The sequence below is a fragment of the Falco biarmicus genome, chromosome 5, assembly GCF_023638135.1.
Source record: "Falco biarmicus isolate bFalBia1 chromosome 5, bFalBia1.pri, whole genome shotgun sequence".
Taxonomy (NCBI): Eukaryota; Metazoa; Chordata; class Aves; order Falconiformes; family Falconidae; genus Falco; species Falco biarmicus.
In genome coordinates, this window is record NC_079292.1 from 79,359,556 (window position 1) to 79,376,968 (window position 17,413).

General features: G+C 38.2%; 1 long non-coding RNA gene across 1 annotated transcript in view; it reads left to right on the top strand.

The window, feature by feature from the left end:
• Positions 1–17,413, top strand: part of LOC130150818 (uncharacterized) — an 82,224-nt gene that overhangs the window by 6,040 nt on the left and 58,771 nt on the right. Inside the window, exon 3 of the long non-coding RNA XR_008822395.1 lies at positions 14,491–14,673. This is a non-coding gene — a long non-coding RNA (uncharacterized LOC130150818). The remainder of the gene's footprint in view (positions 1–14,490; positions 14,674–17,413) is intronic.

Here is a 17,413-nt window from a genome sequence, read left to right on the forward strand (position 1 = left end):
TTTTTGTGTTTTACAACCATAGTAGGCCAAGATACTTCACACTGAAGTTAATTCATCAGAGAGAGAGGTCAGTTTGGGGTTTCTGTAAAGGTGATACACTTAATATTGATTTTTCAACAGAAGTTATATTATTCTTTCTAATACGTTGTTCACAGTAACTGGTCTTACAGAACTGCAGTAGACAGGTGATAGAAAAGACTTTGTTCTGGCCAGAAGATAAAGCTGTAGAAGAATTAATTTACATTTTCATCTGCAAAATGTGATAACTAGGAAGAAGTTAGACATGTTTACAGTGTTGTTACTTGTTTCAGTTTAGGAAGTACTGTGCTGGTGAACAGAAAGCTTTGACATCGACTTTTAAATGCATCGGTGATCTTTTCAGAATTAGTCTTCCTTTTTATTGGAACTCGCTGTGCAAAAGGGTATGGAAGCTATTTGATTGCATTCAAGAGATTTTGATCACTTTATTTGTTTTGCTACCCATACACAAAGCTGTGGTATATTTACTTCTACATTTGTATATACAGCAAGTATTATTTTCAAAAGATTTTGGTCTTTGATATATCATTCTTTTTTCTCTCTCTTTTTTTTTATTTTTATTTTTCTCTCTGGTTGCAGATTCTTTTTTTTAAAAGGAGAGTTCTCATTATATTTTTTGCTACCTTTGGCAGATGAGATGTATTGTCTTACTTGTCTATAGGAAACAAAATAGTATATCCAGTCCTGAGACAGTGGAAGGTCTCCCACAGGTATCAGAGAGTTTGGGATTATACTCTCAAGCCAAAGTACCGCTAAATGAAAAACCTTATATAGGAAGCCTGAACTCTTAAAGTGTATTGAAAGAACGCTGCACTCTGTGTGTAGCAGACCTTATGGACTTACGAAGTTAGCTTTTTACCTCCTTACTTTGTCTACTTTAAACCAAGGAGTGTTGACAGTCTTACTTTCTTGTTTTAAGGGACACAGCACTGGTATTCTTCATACTCCAGCATGCATTTATGAATTGCAGGGTGTGTGGGAGGGAATTGATCCCAAAATGGATGGAAACTCTGTTACAGGCCCAAAGGGTATGCATGTATAAATTTTGCTGCAGGGGTTCATCATGGGGTTTGGTTTTGTTTTTAGTGCAGTGTGAAGTATAGAGATTTTTTGGTTGCTTAGTTATTACGTGAATAAATCATTTACATTTTAAAATCTATTTTTATTAGTAACCATTTTTTTAAAATAGTTTTCCAACTCAGTCTGTTATGAAGATAGTTACCAGGTTTTAATTGAAGGTTATACATTTCTCATTCTATAATTATTATAGAAGGAGGAATTAACATGATCACATGGAAATTTTGTTTCTTAAATGGAGATTTACATTGATGGATTGAAGGTTTAAGGTGCAGATTTACATTTAAATTACATATTACATGACATTTACATTTTAAATTATACTAAACCAATTATTTCTACTGTCTCCTTGGTGCCTTCTGAATGTCTCTATAAAATTATTTCATTTAAAGTATAACCCACTCTAGTAGATACATATATGTATGTTTCACATATGAGGTAAGCGTATTTTTTGTATGGATGCATTCCTATTTGGTGTAAATAAAAATGAGGTTAAACATGTAATATTCACGTGCACACATTTAAGATGCTATTTAGTACTTTGTTTAGAGTGGCAATTACTTTCTTCTCTGTAACACAAAATGCTCTCAGGGGGTGGTGGTGGTGAACAGGATAAAAATGGGTAACCATCAGGCGCTTGTATTTTTTGCTCCAAAATGTTTTCAGGAGTCAAAACTTAAACTTAAGGCAAACAGCTAGGGAAGTGCTTGGCGGCAGATACAGCCAGCTGGGAACAAGGTGGTCTACACTTTCTAGAAATAGGGGATTGATCAGTGAGAGGGAAGCAAGCTGCAAGGTGGTTGTACCTGTTGTAAAGAGCAGGCCAGTGTGGCAGTCAGAAGTGACAACAATATGGTTATAACTTTCTGAGGATACTTTCACGCTTATGGAAGGTACTGTATATACACATCTGTATGTACTTGCTGGTGAATATTTCTTCAGCCTGTAACACTGCAGTCCTCATCTTGCCATCAGTTTTAGTGAGTTCGAAGGAACTTAAAGTATGAGTGTAATTCTCTTCCCAAAATAGATTTCTTTACACTGTCAGTTGGATATGGCTGTTTTGCACCCATATAAGGTTCTGGGTTGGACGCAGAAGCACTATAATTCCATTATTGTTAAAATAATTGCGGCAAGCCTTTCAACTTTTGATGCCTGCCGAGCTGAATACATGAAAGTATACACTTGCTTGGTGGTGGATTGAACTTCAGGTGGAAAAGGAGGGTGAGTGAGCCAGTATCAAATCCCCGAATTTTGAAACTTTCCTTGTCATCAGTATGTTCCGCCTGAGTTACAATGTAACCTAAAATACAGATTTACTGAATGTTCAGCAGGAAGAGCTAACAAGCTTTCATGAAGATGAATCTGTGAAAAACCTGGCCTATGTCTTAACTGTGTAAATTAGTTTTAAGGTCGCAAATAGTGGGAGAACAAATAGAAAAGTCTTGCAATTCACTTAACATCAAGAAATCAAGCTGAAAAATTACTTTGCTAGTGCACTTTCAGACTGTGTTACAGCTCTGTGTGAGCATTTTTGAAAAACACTTCCAATGAAAAGGTTTATCCAGGTGATCAATAGCTATGTTTCACATTACTGTCTAGTGGGCATTACTTCTAATGGCAATTAAAAAAATAAAGCCATTCTTCACAGAGTGAATTTCATCTCTTTGCAGATGACTAATTCAAGGCCTACATAGAGTTTAAGTCCCACTCAAACGATACAGCTTTTTTCTGTCCTTTATGTACCAGGAGGTACTACTACTGTAGAAGCCACTGGGAGAAATACTGGGTACAAAGAATAATTTTTATTGTGCCATTGAAATCACTGGGGTTAACTCTTTCTGATCAAAATAGTCTGCAGTCCTGAGAGTTTTATCTAGTCACTTTTCTATCCTTTAACATAATATCCTTTAATCCGTAAAATATGCATCTTAGACATGCTGTTGTCTAGAAATTAGACCTTGATGAAGTATTGATATGTGGGAGTGGTGGTGCTCTTGTCTGGAAAAATGAGTTAAGAAGTTGGGAGATTCTTTTACACTCAGCCTTGGGTGTAACAGTAAGAGCCTCTTCCAGTTTCCTCTTCCATCTCTGCCTCAGCACCTCCCCTTGTGAGTTGGAGGTAACCCTGACGTTGCTCGTGGGATTTCTTCTGTGAGAAACAGTTATTGTCTGAATAAACCACGTATAACATACATGTGGAGAACACTGAGCTGAGAAGGGAAAAGTTGTGGACTGTTTTGAAATGCAATGCCTACAGAATTTGAGGGGTTAAATACTGCTTTGTGCAAGACCGCATCTCATAGTCTGGATCTGTGTTGCAGCTGCTATTCCAAGTCTTTGACTTCCTTTGAATGGAGACTTTCACTCATAGCTTTAGGAGGCAACTCCTCTGCCTTGCAAGATTCGGTAGCATTCTTTACCGAAGTGGAAGGTTATGTGCTCTCTTGCTTACCTGCCATGAGGTATGTTTCATCACCACCATCTTGTAAATTAGTCGCTCTGTTTTATGCATTCATAAGTAATAGCAGAGATTGCACCACACACAGCACCTGCATGGATATAACCCAAATCGAAGTCTAAGTCTGATCAGAACAGCTCAACAGAAAGATGCTGTGAAATTGCCTGGTCTGTTGCCCTTCCAGTTTAGGATTCTGCTGTACAAATAATTAAAATCCAGTATGTTGATAGTATCTTAAGATTGTGTGGGGAAGTTAATTAGATCATTGACTAAAAAACAAAAAAAAACCCACCAAAACCGAACCCCTCAAGCCTTTATAGAATACTAAACAATGACCATGGTAACTAAAACTTACAGATCATAAAATTTTATGTGCTCCTTGCAGGATAGAAAACGGGGAGGGAACTTTTTAAAATAAAGACACTGATATGTTTTAGATCTTCTGTTTGCTGACTCTTTTTTGTCTGATTATTCCATTCTTTTTATCCTCCTGATTGCCTGAATGTAGGTGAGTTTGCAGTTTATTTCTTTTTACAGCAACCGATCCTCTGTATTAAGAGTTTAGTTTCTACAAGACACGCAAGTGTGCCTGGCTCGTGCAGCATTGGCATTGTGTAGCAAATTACAGTCAGCTCAAGTGAGCAGGCTTTCTCCGTCGCCCTGTCTATAATTTTCGTTCTCATCAAGGGCACAGCTACACTGGAGAGTGCCCCAGACACACACGTGATGCACAGAGTTGGGAAGCAGACGAGGATTTGACCGAGTGCAGAGAGCCACACTGGTTCCACCATGTGGACAGCTTCAAGCCAGCTAAAAGCTGTACTGACTGCTTCAGTTACTGCAGAAGGCTGTGTTTTAATGGGTACTGTAAAAACTGTTTGGGTGGGTGTGTCATGTCCCCCCCTCCCAAATTTTTAATAAGCGTACCTGTGAGAATCAAATCATGCAGATTCTTATGCATAGGGCTTACTTTTGCAGCCACCCACTGGTAGTTCCAGACTGTGTAGCTTCCATGTCCTCTCCACCCTCCTCCTGCTTCCCCTCTCCTCTTACCTGCAGCTGGTAAGGGCTGTGTGAAAAACAGTGCTTTGAACCAGAAGTGAAAATAACAGGAGTCCTACAGCCAGAGATTTCTGAAATGTTTCCTAGTAATCCTCTGCCCAATTTAGGAGCTTTATAGCCTGGTTATTAATGGTGCTGAAAATCTTCGGGTGAGTGCTGCTGGGCTCCATGTATGTTCTAGTGCTTGTGTTTAGGTGTCTCCAGCTGGTTTGTGAGTGCTTCTGGTAACCAGTCATCTTATATTCTAGTTACCCGCAGTATGAGAACACTTCCAGTCCAAGCTGTATGTAGGCATCCTGAGCACCAAGGAGTGTAAGCTGGCCAGGGTAGGCAGTTTCCCTCTTCAGTTTACAGTATCATTTGAGATTAAATGGGAGAAACTAGTGTGATCAACCTGAGGATTAAAAGAGAAGGGACAAAGGTTCTAGTTTGGACAGTTAAGTTGAGCAGGGTTTGTAACTACCTAAATGGAGTATATGCTGCAGTTTTTTCATGCAGTTTGCACAAGATTTCAAAACTTCTGTTTTATTTTTGGGTTTTCACCACTCCTTCTTTATTCTTCAGGTCAGTGCCCATCCAGTCTCCAAAATTACTGGTAGGCAAGGCTATGGTAGTAGGAATTGTTTTGGCTTGTGCCTCTCCTCTGTAGTCAGTACCTGGTTTTGGCTGATGCTCAGATCAGAGAAGACAAAATGAGAAGTCCCCCTTTCCTTCAGCTCGGCAGATGGTATGCTCAAAATGATGAGCAAGTTACAGCAAACTGAAGCAAAGACCTGGGAACTCGTTGTGTCACAGACAAACTGACATGTTTTGAATGCGCTTTTTGAAAATGGGTGTTGATTGCCCTGGGAGTTTGTCAGAGATGATGAGATCTGCAAGTCCGCTGGAAATCTTGGTTAGCAATAAAATCAATAGTAAAACAATGTTTCAGTCTGTAGTCTCAGTAAGTCATTTCTTTAAATCTAACTCTTCTCCAGCCTGAAAACTTTTTTTCTGTTGGTTTTATTGAAAGACAGTATTTGAATAGTAAGTCATTGTTGCAAAGATTTTTGTAAGAAGCCCTTCCAGTAACAAAACTCTAAACAGCTTTTTTTCCTTTGTGTCTGATTAAAAAAAAAAAGGGGGGGGAGGGGGGAGGAATTTTAAAAAGATACATTTTAATGCTACCTTGCAATCAGCAAAAGGTTCATCTTTAGTATGGAATATACATGTTACAGACCTTGTTTTAAATGGAAGCCAATTTTTGAGTATATATTTTATTTTATTCTTTTTCTTACTGTGGATCTTCTGCTGCAAATAATGTGGTCACTTGTACCTCTGTGACAGTTTTGCTAAGAGTAATGCCATGAGGCATTAAACCTCTCCCTAAAAGTATCTGGGCACTGGAAAACAGTAATGACATAAAAAAAAATATTTTTTTTGAGAAACAGAGACAGAGGGGAAAAATAAAGACAGCTGGGTGAAACATGTCTTTCTTTTGATTTTAAGAGTTTATATTTTATTTTTTCTAGTAATTAAGGTGCATTTTTCTTTTTAGGAACTAAAAATGCATCATTTTGACTTCTGGTTTGAAAAAGCAGAAGCCTTAAGTTTGCATATTCTGCAAGCTTTCATTTTTCACTACTATATTAATTTTGTATGTCATATTTTAAATTTTAAATTTTGATGTTGAAATCAATTGCTTTTGTAAATTATTCTTTAAAAAGGAGAAAAACCTGTATTTCAGTGCATTACATTTTACATAAAGTAAAAGACATGATTCCATGGCTGCTTCTGGTGAAAGAAAAGGTGCAATAGCTTCTGTAATTGCAGCATCAGACCCTGAGTAGTTGTCTTTATAGCAGCATTGCGATGGTGCAGATGTTGCCAGCACTGTAGTTTTTAGCAGGCTTCTGTTGTCTTAAAAGGTGAGAGAAGCTGCTATAAATAAATAACTATGATTGATTGTATTGTTGCTAGTGATTTTTTTGGAGTTACTACAGAAGTCGGTGTGCTTTGGGTTTTTTCTTCCATCTTAAATGCTATACCATTTAGTATACCTTTATTTAATTTGTCTCATCAGTGACACAGTCTCTTCAAGAGCTCAAGCTTTAGATTAAAATGTAGTTCTCAGGCAGAAAGAAACTGCAGTAAAAGTAGTTGTACTACTAGTTCATCCTATGATTAATAGCAAGAGTTCCTTAGAAGTTAGTCTTTGATTTCCTCTGTTTAATTGTAGCCCTAAGTGAAATGGGTTTTTGATTTATAGAAAATGCAAAATTGGGTACAGAAAGTTTTAAATTACAGTAACAGTAAAAAATTTCCCACAATAATCATCCCATATTGTTTCAATTCAAAAGAGCTAAGGCTTGATTTGTGTGGGAAAGAAGCCATAGCAGCCAAGTTCCACATTTGAAACTGGGGAGAGGGGAGGATCAATTACCCTCTTTTGAGGGTATAAAAATATGCCTGAACTTCACTATGTAATAATTTTATCATATATTCCCTCTCTGGAAGGGTGCATGCTAATTAATTAATTTAGAATAGTTTTTTTCTTAGAGGGATACCATGTAAAAGTAGAAAAATTGTGTTAGGACATGCAAGAACACTGGTAAAAAAAGCAGAGGCTTTAGGAAAAGTGATGGCTTGTAATCATGATTGAAAATTAATCTTTTTTTCATAATATTTGCATTATACAAAATGGTTCAGTATATTGTTAAAGTTTTAATAACCCTAGTTTAATAACAGTAACTTTAATAACAGTAGTTTAATTCCTAAACTACTTTTTGGAAGTTCTGCATGGCTGATCTTGCTTTTGCTTCACCATGTTTATGTTGACTCTTTCTTTCCTTAAGAGTGCAGTTGAGATGTATGTTTACAGCACTAATCCTAGATGTTGAAATTCTAGATAGTTAAAATATATTCAGTGTCATTGAAGCTATCCTGAGGGAAATGACTTCGCTTTAATTGGAGCGAGACCAAATTCTGCTCTGTTTACAGGGGTAAATGCTGAAAAGTGCTATTCTGACCCATGGAGGTTTACATCTGTGTTCCTGAGAATGAGTTTTGGTCTTTCATGTTTGTTTTTCTGTGTACCACAATACAGTTTAAAATAATCTTGAAAATAATAATGCAGTTGTTATTTTCTTGTCTAATTTGTAGATTTTTAAAATCCTGCTTCTTCACAGTCTCTCCTCACATACAGTTTTTATTTTGGACAGACTGAGTTTACAATTTGAATATAAAATGCTGCGTCTACTCCCATTTGATTTGGCATCACCAAAATTTAAAATTTAAACATAAAGTGTAGTGTTGATCCATTTATAAGCATTTTCAAATTGTACTGCACTTCTTGGATAATTTATTGTAGTAACATTTTAAAGTCAGGTGAGCTTTGCTTTTGTGCTGTAGTCTGACAGTTTAATCAAGATACAAATTTAGAAACAAATCAGCACTGTCTTTTATATAGTGCCTCTAAATCCATGATAATTGGTACCAGACCTTGGTAAAAGAAAAGGATCGCCGTTTCATGCTACCAATACCAGTGGGTGTTGCTCCACAGCTGCATCATATAAGAAGAGAAGATGCAAGAAAAATTAAAGGATCCCCACATGCATTTTTCTGTAATATACCTTTTCCAGAGTATGAAGCTGATGGAAAATTCCCTTGAATTCAGTGTGTTAGCCTGCTGTAAATAGTGCCATATGTTCCGCACACTTTAACTCTTACCTTTTGATAGCACTGGACAGTTTTTAAGTCAGCTTTCTTTACTTTGTAGTTTTGAAACATTTAAAAAAACCTGAAAGCCTGTACTGAATAAAACCAGATCAGGGCGGGTAGAATGAAAGTGCTGCTGGTGTGTTTGCATGGTACTGGTGTAAACTGGCTGACTTTAGACTCTCTGTGAAGGCCTGTTTCGGGTAGTTTTGTCATGTCAGAACGTACCTTGCAGTGTGAGCTGCAGTGCAGGTTACATTCTTGCTGTCTCCGTGTTGTGAGGGTTTGTGCTCAGCTAGAGCATATACGAGCTATAGACTGAGGCTGTATGCTCTGGCAGCACAGATGGAGTATTCTGTCATTAGGACTGTTTGTTGCCTGTTGGAACACACAGCATATTTCTACCGTGGCATCAACAGTTTCTAAGAACTGAGGTCAAAATAAACAGGTTGCAGTTGGATACAGGAACAGTCTGGGAAACAACTTAAAATTCCCTGTTTAGGCATAAGCATATTCCTAGATACTTGGATAAAAAGGCATTTTTATAGCTAGGGCTCTTCTTAATTTATGCTAGTGTAAACAGATTAGCATAGATTTGCAGGGGTATACAGTTAGTAAGTTTTCTATGGATATTGGCATATGTAGGCAAAATTTACCTTATTTTAAAGAAATAAGCAAATTTAAGCACAATAATCTTGCACTATTTCTCCTACTATTTGTAGTACTTTAGCAAAGTGAAAGTGATGTCATCATGCACATTTAAAAAATACGTATTTTAATGAGGCTTCAGTCTCCTCTGCAAGCGAGGATGTCACTAATTGCACCAGTGTATGCTGTCCCTTTGAAGTCGATAGGATGCTTTACAGGAGTGAAGCCCCAGTGCTGACAGACAAGCTCTGGCAAACCTCCTTGAAGTGGTTTGAGTTGCTACTGCCCCAAACTCCCTGCTCCACCCTTTCACTGGGGATTACCGATTCCTCAGTAGAATCTGAGGAAGGGAACGTGTACCCACACTTTAGCTGCTTCATTGCAAACCCACAGGTTCAGCTCAAACCCTCCAAAATGCATCAGTTTCTGCTAAGCTGCTGCAGCGTACCTTAGGTCTACATTTGCTGATTCAGCATGGAGAGTCGTAATCTCCAGCAGCTAGGTGGAGCAGACCACTGAGAAAAGTGACTTCAGTGTCTGAGGGCAACATTCACCAGAGCTCAAATGTCACTGTCCCTTCCATCATGGGTAAGTACGTACAGGATCAACCCATATATAGATTCAAATTCCAGGTGAAATCCTGGCCCCGGAGAGGTGAGCGGAGTTTTAGCCAGGGGTATCAATGAAATCAGGAGTTTAACTGTAGTGTTTAAAAAGCCAGCAAATTTTAGCAGAACAGGACAAAGACTTCTGATGATTTTGGTTTGAGATGTAGATTTGCTTCCTGACGGAATCAGCGACAGTCACTTCGAAAGGTTTACTCATATTTACCTAGTCACAGTTCATTTATAGCTAATGTAACTCTCTTCTGTTTATTGAACTGCAAACACATAAATGCATAGCGAGCTGCTAGAAGTTAGAAAATGTTCTCGTGGGATTTTTTTTTTCTGGTGGGAGGTTAAATGTAGTTCAAGTTTCAGTGGTTAAAGTTAAAAAACAAAGTTGTTTTTTGCTTTTTCAGAAATGAAACACTATTGAGCTTTATGGCATGCATAATAGTAAATAACTAATATGGATATGTGTAATGGTAGTAGTGAAAAGAGGTGTCGAGAATTAAGAAAATTTATAAGACTAATATTGAAAGAAGTGTTCAATTCTTTAAAAGAAAAGAGTGAGAAAGAAAGCTTCCCCAAATTCTTCCTTGCTACCAGTTTACTGCAGTTGCCATTCTTATTTCCCATGTCATGAGGAGTCAGTGGTCCATATTACAACCAGAGTAATAATGTTACCATCCCTTCTTACCTTCTGTATGCTTCTTCCTTCCACTACAGTGACAGGGAGAGAGCACTCCTAGAAAACTTTTTTGTGTGGGCCAATCTTTCTGTCTTCACCAGGTTTTCTTTGTTCTTGTTGCTCTTCTCTGTATACCCCTACACACAGTACGTACGTAGTAAGTTTTTTTCCATCCTTTAAATGACATGTCTTGTATATCCTTCTTCATCCTAATCCATCATCTCTTTCATACATACAAACAGCTTCTCCAAGTCTTAAGCTCTTTGCTGACTGTGGTGCAGCTGGGAACAGTGCCCCCCCCTCCCCCCCCCCCCCCCCCCCCCCCCCAAGTTGGCTCTTGGAGCCCACCGCAGATGGTCTGTACCTCATACATAATAAAGATATTTTTTTTTCCTTCTGCAGCAAGTTTCTATGAATGTAAGAGGCAGACGCTCTGGCAAGCTTAGACCTGTGTTTTTATATTTTTTCCAAAGTGAGCCTTGGGGGACTTGTTTGCCATAGTTTGGAACCCCTTAATAGCTCATGGAGCTCAGTAATATCTTGGTGCCAGAAGCAGGAACCTGACTTGATTTTTTTCTTGAAGAAAATTATATACATTAGTAAAGTGAAGTTAGGGCACAGCTGGACAAGGAAAAGAAATTGAGCAAAAGCACTCCAAGAACTGATGGAAATCAGTTGCTTTAGGAAGGTGGTCTTCAAATAAAAGTGTAGCAGCGTTGTACTAACAGTGTTTTAGAAGTGCTTTGGGCTGGCCTGTTATAACTGTATTTCTTACTACTCCTAGTAAATTTTTTTTCAGTGAGTTCACTCTGCACTGTTTTCAGACTTGAATAATACAATCGGTGTACCAAAATATACCCAGGACCTCATGTAACAGCCAGATGATGAACATGTGAAAAAAATGTCAGATTGTTGAAGTTCTAGGTAGCTCAACACTTACTTCTCAGTTCCTTCATATATTGTTGAATCTATGTTGTTATGCTCTGTGTTATAGTAGTTACAAAAACAGGTACATGTGTGGAGATCAGTTTCATGGGTCTTGCTGTGCATGTGCTTTGATTTTGTGTTAGGTGTGGAAGCTGCCTGCCTGTATAGGGCTGTTCTTGATACCCATGGTGTGCTTTCGGATCTCAAAATGTAGAAGATACGCAGGAGAAAAATAATGGAAATACATTTACACCAGCAGTTTTAGCAGCTGATTTGCCCCCATGAGAAAGGATATGTCAAGGTCAGATATGGAGTTGTATTTTTTGAAAAGATGAGGGGAAAATGTCCTGAGTTTAATTTTGTTCATGATGAGGAAAAAAATTTACAAGGTATTTTTTTGTTCCTTCTCTGTTTTGCATGATGTTACCATAGGAGGGTTACTCATTAGATAGTAACAATTACAGTTCAAAATCAACTCATGGCTTTCAGAGTATCTGCTAATATACTTCGGCTTTCCAGTGCCTGAAACTGATGGCTCTTCAAGAAAAAAACAACACTAGTGTTAGATAAGACCCTTGTGAGGTCTGAAGAGTGTCATGGTGAGGGCTCCAAGGAGTGAACAGAGCAAACCAAGCTTCGTGAGAAAAGCCTAGCTCCAGAAAGCATGCCACATCAACAACACAGAATGATCATAGGCTCATATCTCCAGTTGGAGAGGACCTCAGGAGGCATCTAGTCCAACCTCCTGCTCCAGGCAGGGTCAGCTGTGACATCAGGCCGGGTTGATGAAAGTTTCATCCAGCTGGGTCATGGTGGCCTCCCGCCATGGAGGCTGTGCAGCCTCTCTGTGCAGCCTGCTTGACTGACCTCACGGCAGAAAATTTTTCCTTATTTCCAGACTGAACTTCTCATATTTCAACTTCTGTCTGTTGTGTCTTGTTCTCCCACCACACCCCACTGTGAACAACCTGGCTCTGACTTCTCAGTAACCTCCCCTGAGGTACAAAAGGCTGTCGGCCAGAGCCTCCCCTTCTCCAGGCTGGGTGGGCGCAGTCCCCTCAGCCCCCTCTCACAGGGCTCATGCCCCAGCCCCTGCGCTGCCCCGCAGGGCCTCCACCTTCACCTGCCTTGGTGGCACTCAGCCAGCTGAGGGGTGACACAGAAGGCCTGGCTGGCTGGGGCGGTCACACGCAGATCCACGAGATGGTGGTAGCCAGGACAGGCTTCGTGGCTGCTCCCTCCAAGCCGCCTGAGGCATGCGGGTGTTCTTGCTGACGCTCAGCTAGAGGCATTGCCCCGAGCTGATGCTGTTGGCTGGCCTAGCCTTGGCCTTTACAACAGGTTCCAGGTTAGTAGCGTTGCATTACTAATTTCAGGTATTAATTCAGAAAAATATCAGCCTGGATTCAGTATATGACGTAGTTTAAATGCTGTAAGATGTTAGAATGCTGTAGAGTTTTACTGAGCTGGGTGGTTTTTGAGCTGCTGGGATACATGCTGTAAGCAAAAAACATGAGCGTTAGAGATATACTTAGTCTTAAAGATTGATAAGTGCTTTGTAATTGCATAACTGCAGGAGCCAAAGCTTGAAGAACAATGCTAAATGTCATGAAATTTGTGATTTGATTTTAAAATTAAGCAACACTGATCAGATCAAGAGTCTATTGCTTTTGTAAAGCAAATGTTCCTCTGAGAAGGGCTTTTTCAAATAGTGAACCATGTCTGTAAAGTTCAGAAATGATAGCTGCTATTGTGTGCTCATCTGCTTGGCACAGTAATTAAAGTATACACTAATGCTCTTAAGACATGCATTTAAAAGTATGGATTGAAATTAATCACGCTGCGACTATATAAATTGCTTGCTGAGTACAACAACATATATGTTGCTATAGAAAGTTGTATGTTTGTGTATTTTACATGGGTACAGTTACACGTAGTATTTCACATATTTAATTTTATTACAAATAGTTTCAATATAAACAACACATTTAATTTTATTAAATATACATGGGGTTCTAATTACATATTTAACCTGTCTGGGACAAGTATTTTTAAAGGTAACTCCTGCACTGTATTAACCACTAAAAATTAAATTGTCAGAATGCTAGAATACCGCTCAAGGAGCCTTCGAGCTGTCCACAAGCATCTGTGTGAGCAGGGCAACAGGAATTCCTGTCTCTGCAAGATTTGAATCATCCAAGATGACTAGTTTCCACATACATACTGCAGATGGGGATGAGTCTCTCACAGCACACCAGGCTTGGCCCCTCTCTTGCCAACTGCAGAATGGATTTTTGCCGAGAGACGAGCTTTGTGGAGGAAGCCCTTCTCCAGTTAAAAAGCGTGATAATTCTTCAGCCATTAATTAGTTTTATCTTAGATTTAAGCTTGCGACGTTTATTCCGTCTCTGCTTTCCTGAAGGCTGCACAGTGTCCTTGAGAAATCTCCAGTGTGAATCTGCAGGCTGTGAGGTAGTGCCACTGTCTTGTAACATGGTTACTCTTCATACTAGAAAACCTTTGTAATAAATAATCTGCAAGACATTTGAGAAACCGTTAATGTTACTCCTATACTGGACAATTCATCAGATCAAGTTTACTCTGTTATTTTACAGACTACGTGACTTGTAAGTCAAAAAGCAGGTGTCTGTCCTTTTCACATCACTGAAATGCATGCAGCGTACAGTTCAAAACAATACTGCTGTCCTGCTTTACAATGCAGATACCTTCTTTTCTTTTACAGTCTGTCTCACTGTATAGAGAGCAGTTGGAAGTACATGTGCTCACTGCTTGATCTGTTGCTTTTTCTTCATGGTACAGTGCAGTCCTGACAAAGACTGTCGTTCTGTGCAGTGCGATCACGAAGCTAATGGATTAAGATAGAGAAGTATCTAGCAGCGTGTTGATAAAAAGGACACAAAAGGAATAAAATTGTTGTATGGGGAATTGTTTGGGAATTGCCGCCTTTGCGAAGTTAAAATTTATGCACTAAAAATGTCTTGTTCTTCCCTGCCTACACTGTGGTACAGGACCCAATTTTTGAAAATGGATGTTTCTGTAAAATTGATTTAAACTCACTTCTGTACATACTTCTTTGTATGTTTTGAGTGCTAAATGAAATGTTCAGGCAGCCTTTCTTTTACACCTAATATTGATGATCCTGCCCAAGAGTTACAAAAGCAGAAAGAAGAACACCCTAACAGACATTTACTGCCTTCAGTTGATACATATTTAACATGTTTCTGCATGGTGAAAGATTTTTTTTCTTTTTTTTCTTTTTTTTTCAGTGTATCAGCCTGGATGTAGTCTCCCGGTACGGAGTGTAAAATTTGCAGCAGAAGTACAGTTTAGCACTGAAAAAGCTCTTCCTCATCTGAACCATCATTCAAAATGCAGGATGAAAGTAGCCAAATAGAAGTTTTCTATCACATTGTCTGGAGGATTCCCAGAACATTCTTCGGAAACCTGGGGTAAGATTAAAAAAAAGGACAACTTAGTTGTAAAGTAGAAGCTGATACAAAGTGTGAAAGTATAGTTCTAGGGCTGAGAAGATACTGTTCGCGCATTGACCTTTACGCTGAAACATCTATAGGAGCAATTCCATGTAAGAAAATTTCAGTGCAGTATTTGTTCAAATAATGGAAAAAGAAACAACAATAAGCTTAAATAAGCCAGGATTATATGTATATATATTTGAAGAAATGGGCTACTGTTTAAAAATGAAAGCATATGTTATGTTTTCTTTATTCTTTTGGTAATATATATCAAAGTACAGATATGTTTAATTACAAAAAATAAGTTTCAGTCTAAATATGGAAATTATGAATTGCTGAGTAGTACAATATATTTTGGCTTGCTTAGCTCCTGAGAGCTGAAGTATTTGCACTGGGTATAGTTAATGTCATTGCCTTGTTCTGAAGTGTTTCTGTTTCGTGTTCAGGAGTGGTATCTATTGTCTTATATTTGGTGAATTAAAGTCTTCCAGTTTTATTTCCTTTTTGCTATATCGATTTAGTATGGGTAGTTGTGGTGTCATCAGTATACCTTCTCTGTAGCTGTAGTCATAGTATTTCACATAAAGAGCATTTTCCAAGGGATATCAGTACTTTCTTGTATAAATGGATCTTTTCGCCTGCTTCTGTTTCAGGTCATATGTGTGACTAAAATTCATGCTAAAGGCCTTGTTGTCTAAATGTGTTTTGGGTACAGTTCTTAATATTGCAGGTGTTTACATTCATGGCAATATAAAATGCTTCTTATGAGAAATAATGGAATGCTTACTTTCTAGCCTTAGGAATTTGGCCAGGACATACAAACAATTTATTTTTCATTTGTTTATAATCAGACAAGTTTATAATTAAGACAGTAACGGGCGTAAACATTCTTGCAGCTTTGCAGCTCATCTTTCTTGTTAACATCAAAGAGAATATTTGTGGTAGAAGACATAGCAGTCGGTAATAAGTGTGGGAGAATCAAGAGGATGCAGATCTTTAAATTTTTTTTATTTTTAAAGTCTGGTTATCCCCTATCCTCCTATCATCTGTGTATCTGCAATAAAGGAAAAGCATGCATACTTTTTTTTTTGTTATTATTCCAAATGCCGTAGATAAAAATGATAGCTATACACTGGTACCACATTCTGTGTGCATCCCAGACCACCAGAGATATGAATGAAAATGTACAGAGACTATATAACCATTGTATCAATATCCTATTTCTAGAAATGACTAGTGTAAATTGCCCTTTTTCTGATGAATCCATTGCACTAATCTGTAGCCTGCGTGGTCCATCTATGGATTAAATGAAGAACATGATAAAGCTGAACAGGAATCCTGGCATAGGATAATAGTATTTTGTTTTGCATAGGAGATGTGTGTGGGTGAATATATGTGCATTCATGCATACATGTGTATAAATATATAAAGTGTTTTGGATTTACTGTGTCTGAGAACAAAGCCCAGTATGTGATGGACCTTTTAATTTAAGGGATTGTGCATCTTCTGTGTCAGTTCTGAGACAGTTGAGGTCAGCTGAAGTATCAGTCCTGGAGGGTCACTGGTATGTAGGAGAGTTGCCAGCACCACAGTTTCTCTTAAGGGCCCTCTGAATCTATGATTTGATTCCTCTCTCAGCTTGGTCCAAATTAGTGTGTATTGTTGGCTATGAAGCCCATTTGTCTCTGCAACAACTAGGGACATTTGTCTGGGGCTGTGCATACCTGCTGGAAGGTTCTGGGGGGTTGTGAGTTTCAAGGCCTTAAAATAATTATGTAGAGTAATGACTTCCACTGATGAAATGTTACCAATTTGCTGATTTTTGTCTTGGTTTATGTCTTTAATTATGTGCCAGTGGTGTTAAAAAGCTGAGATTTGGATGTCCATATATTTTACACGTAATTTAAAACATAAATAGCTAACCATAAGAATCTTCTTGTAAAAAATGGAGAGAGAGAAAGAGAAAAAAAAAATATCAGTCTGGTTAAAAGCTAGTGGTTCTTATTAAGAAAACAGCGAGTTACTATTGCTGCCTCTGATATACATAAGTCTCTTTAGAACTAGACCTCAGAATAAATTGCGAGATCAGAGACTAAATTAAAATCTTCTAACACTCGATCCTCATGTATTTTTAAGGAAGTGATCTATTGCAAGAACTCTTCATGTATGAAGTCTTGTTAAGGTTAAAGTCTCTGCAGACTGAAGTTCATTTATTGAGTAAGAAACCCAGCTAACAATAAAAGCAGGTAATTCCCAATGATATTGTCACAAATAATTAAAATAAATTTGTAGTTAGAACGTCTTCAATGTATACAATAAATACTAGCCTCTCTTTTTACTATTACATTGTTTCATAATTTTCACAGAAATAATTTAGTTTATTTTGCAAAAAACTAACCTTCGTGTCTTGTGCTAACTAATACTTAATACTCTTAGCATTTTCTCATTCTGTTGATTCTCACTTAGGTATTCATAGAAGGGTGTTTTTTTTAACATGCCTTAAAATGCTCAATAAACCTTCCTTCAAATAAGCTTGTTTTGAGTACTCTCAGAGGGAGGAGAAGCTGTTCTCCCATGCTTCCCATGCCCTGGATATGTGTAGCTGACCCTGTCAGCTGATGCTGCATTGTTTCAGGTACAAATAGAAAGATAAATCAGTAAATCTGATCTTGTCTTACCTGTTGCAAAGTGAGAAATGAGGCATTCTGAAAACAGA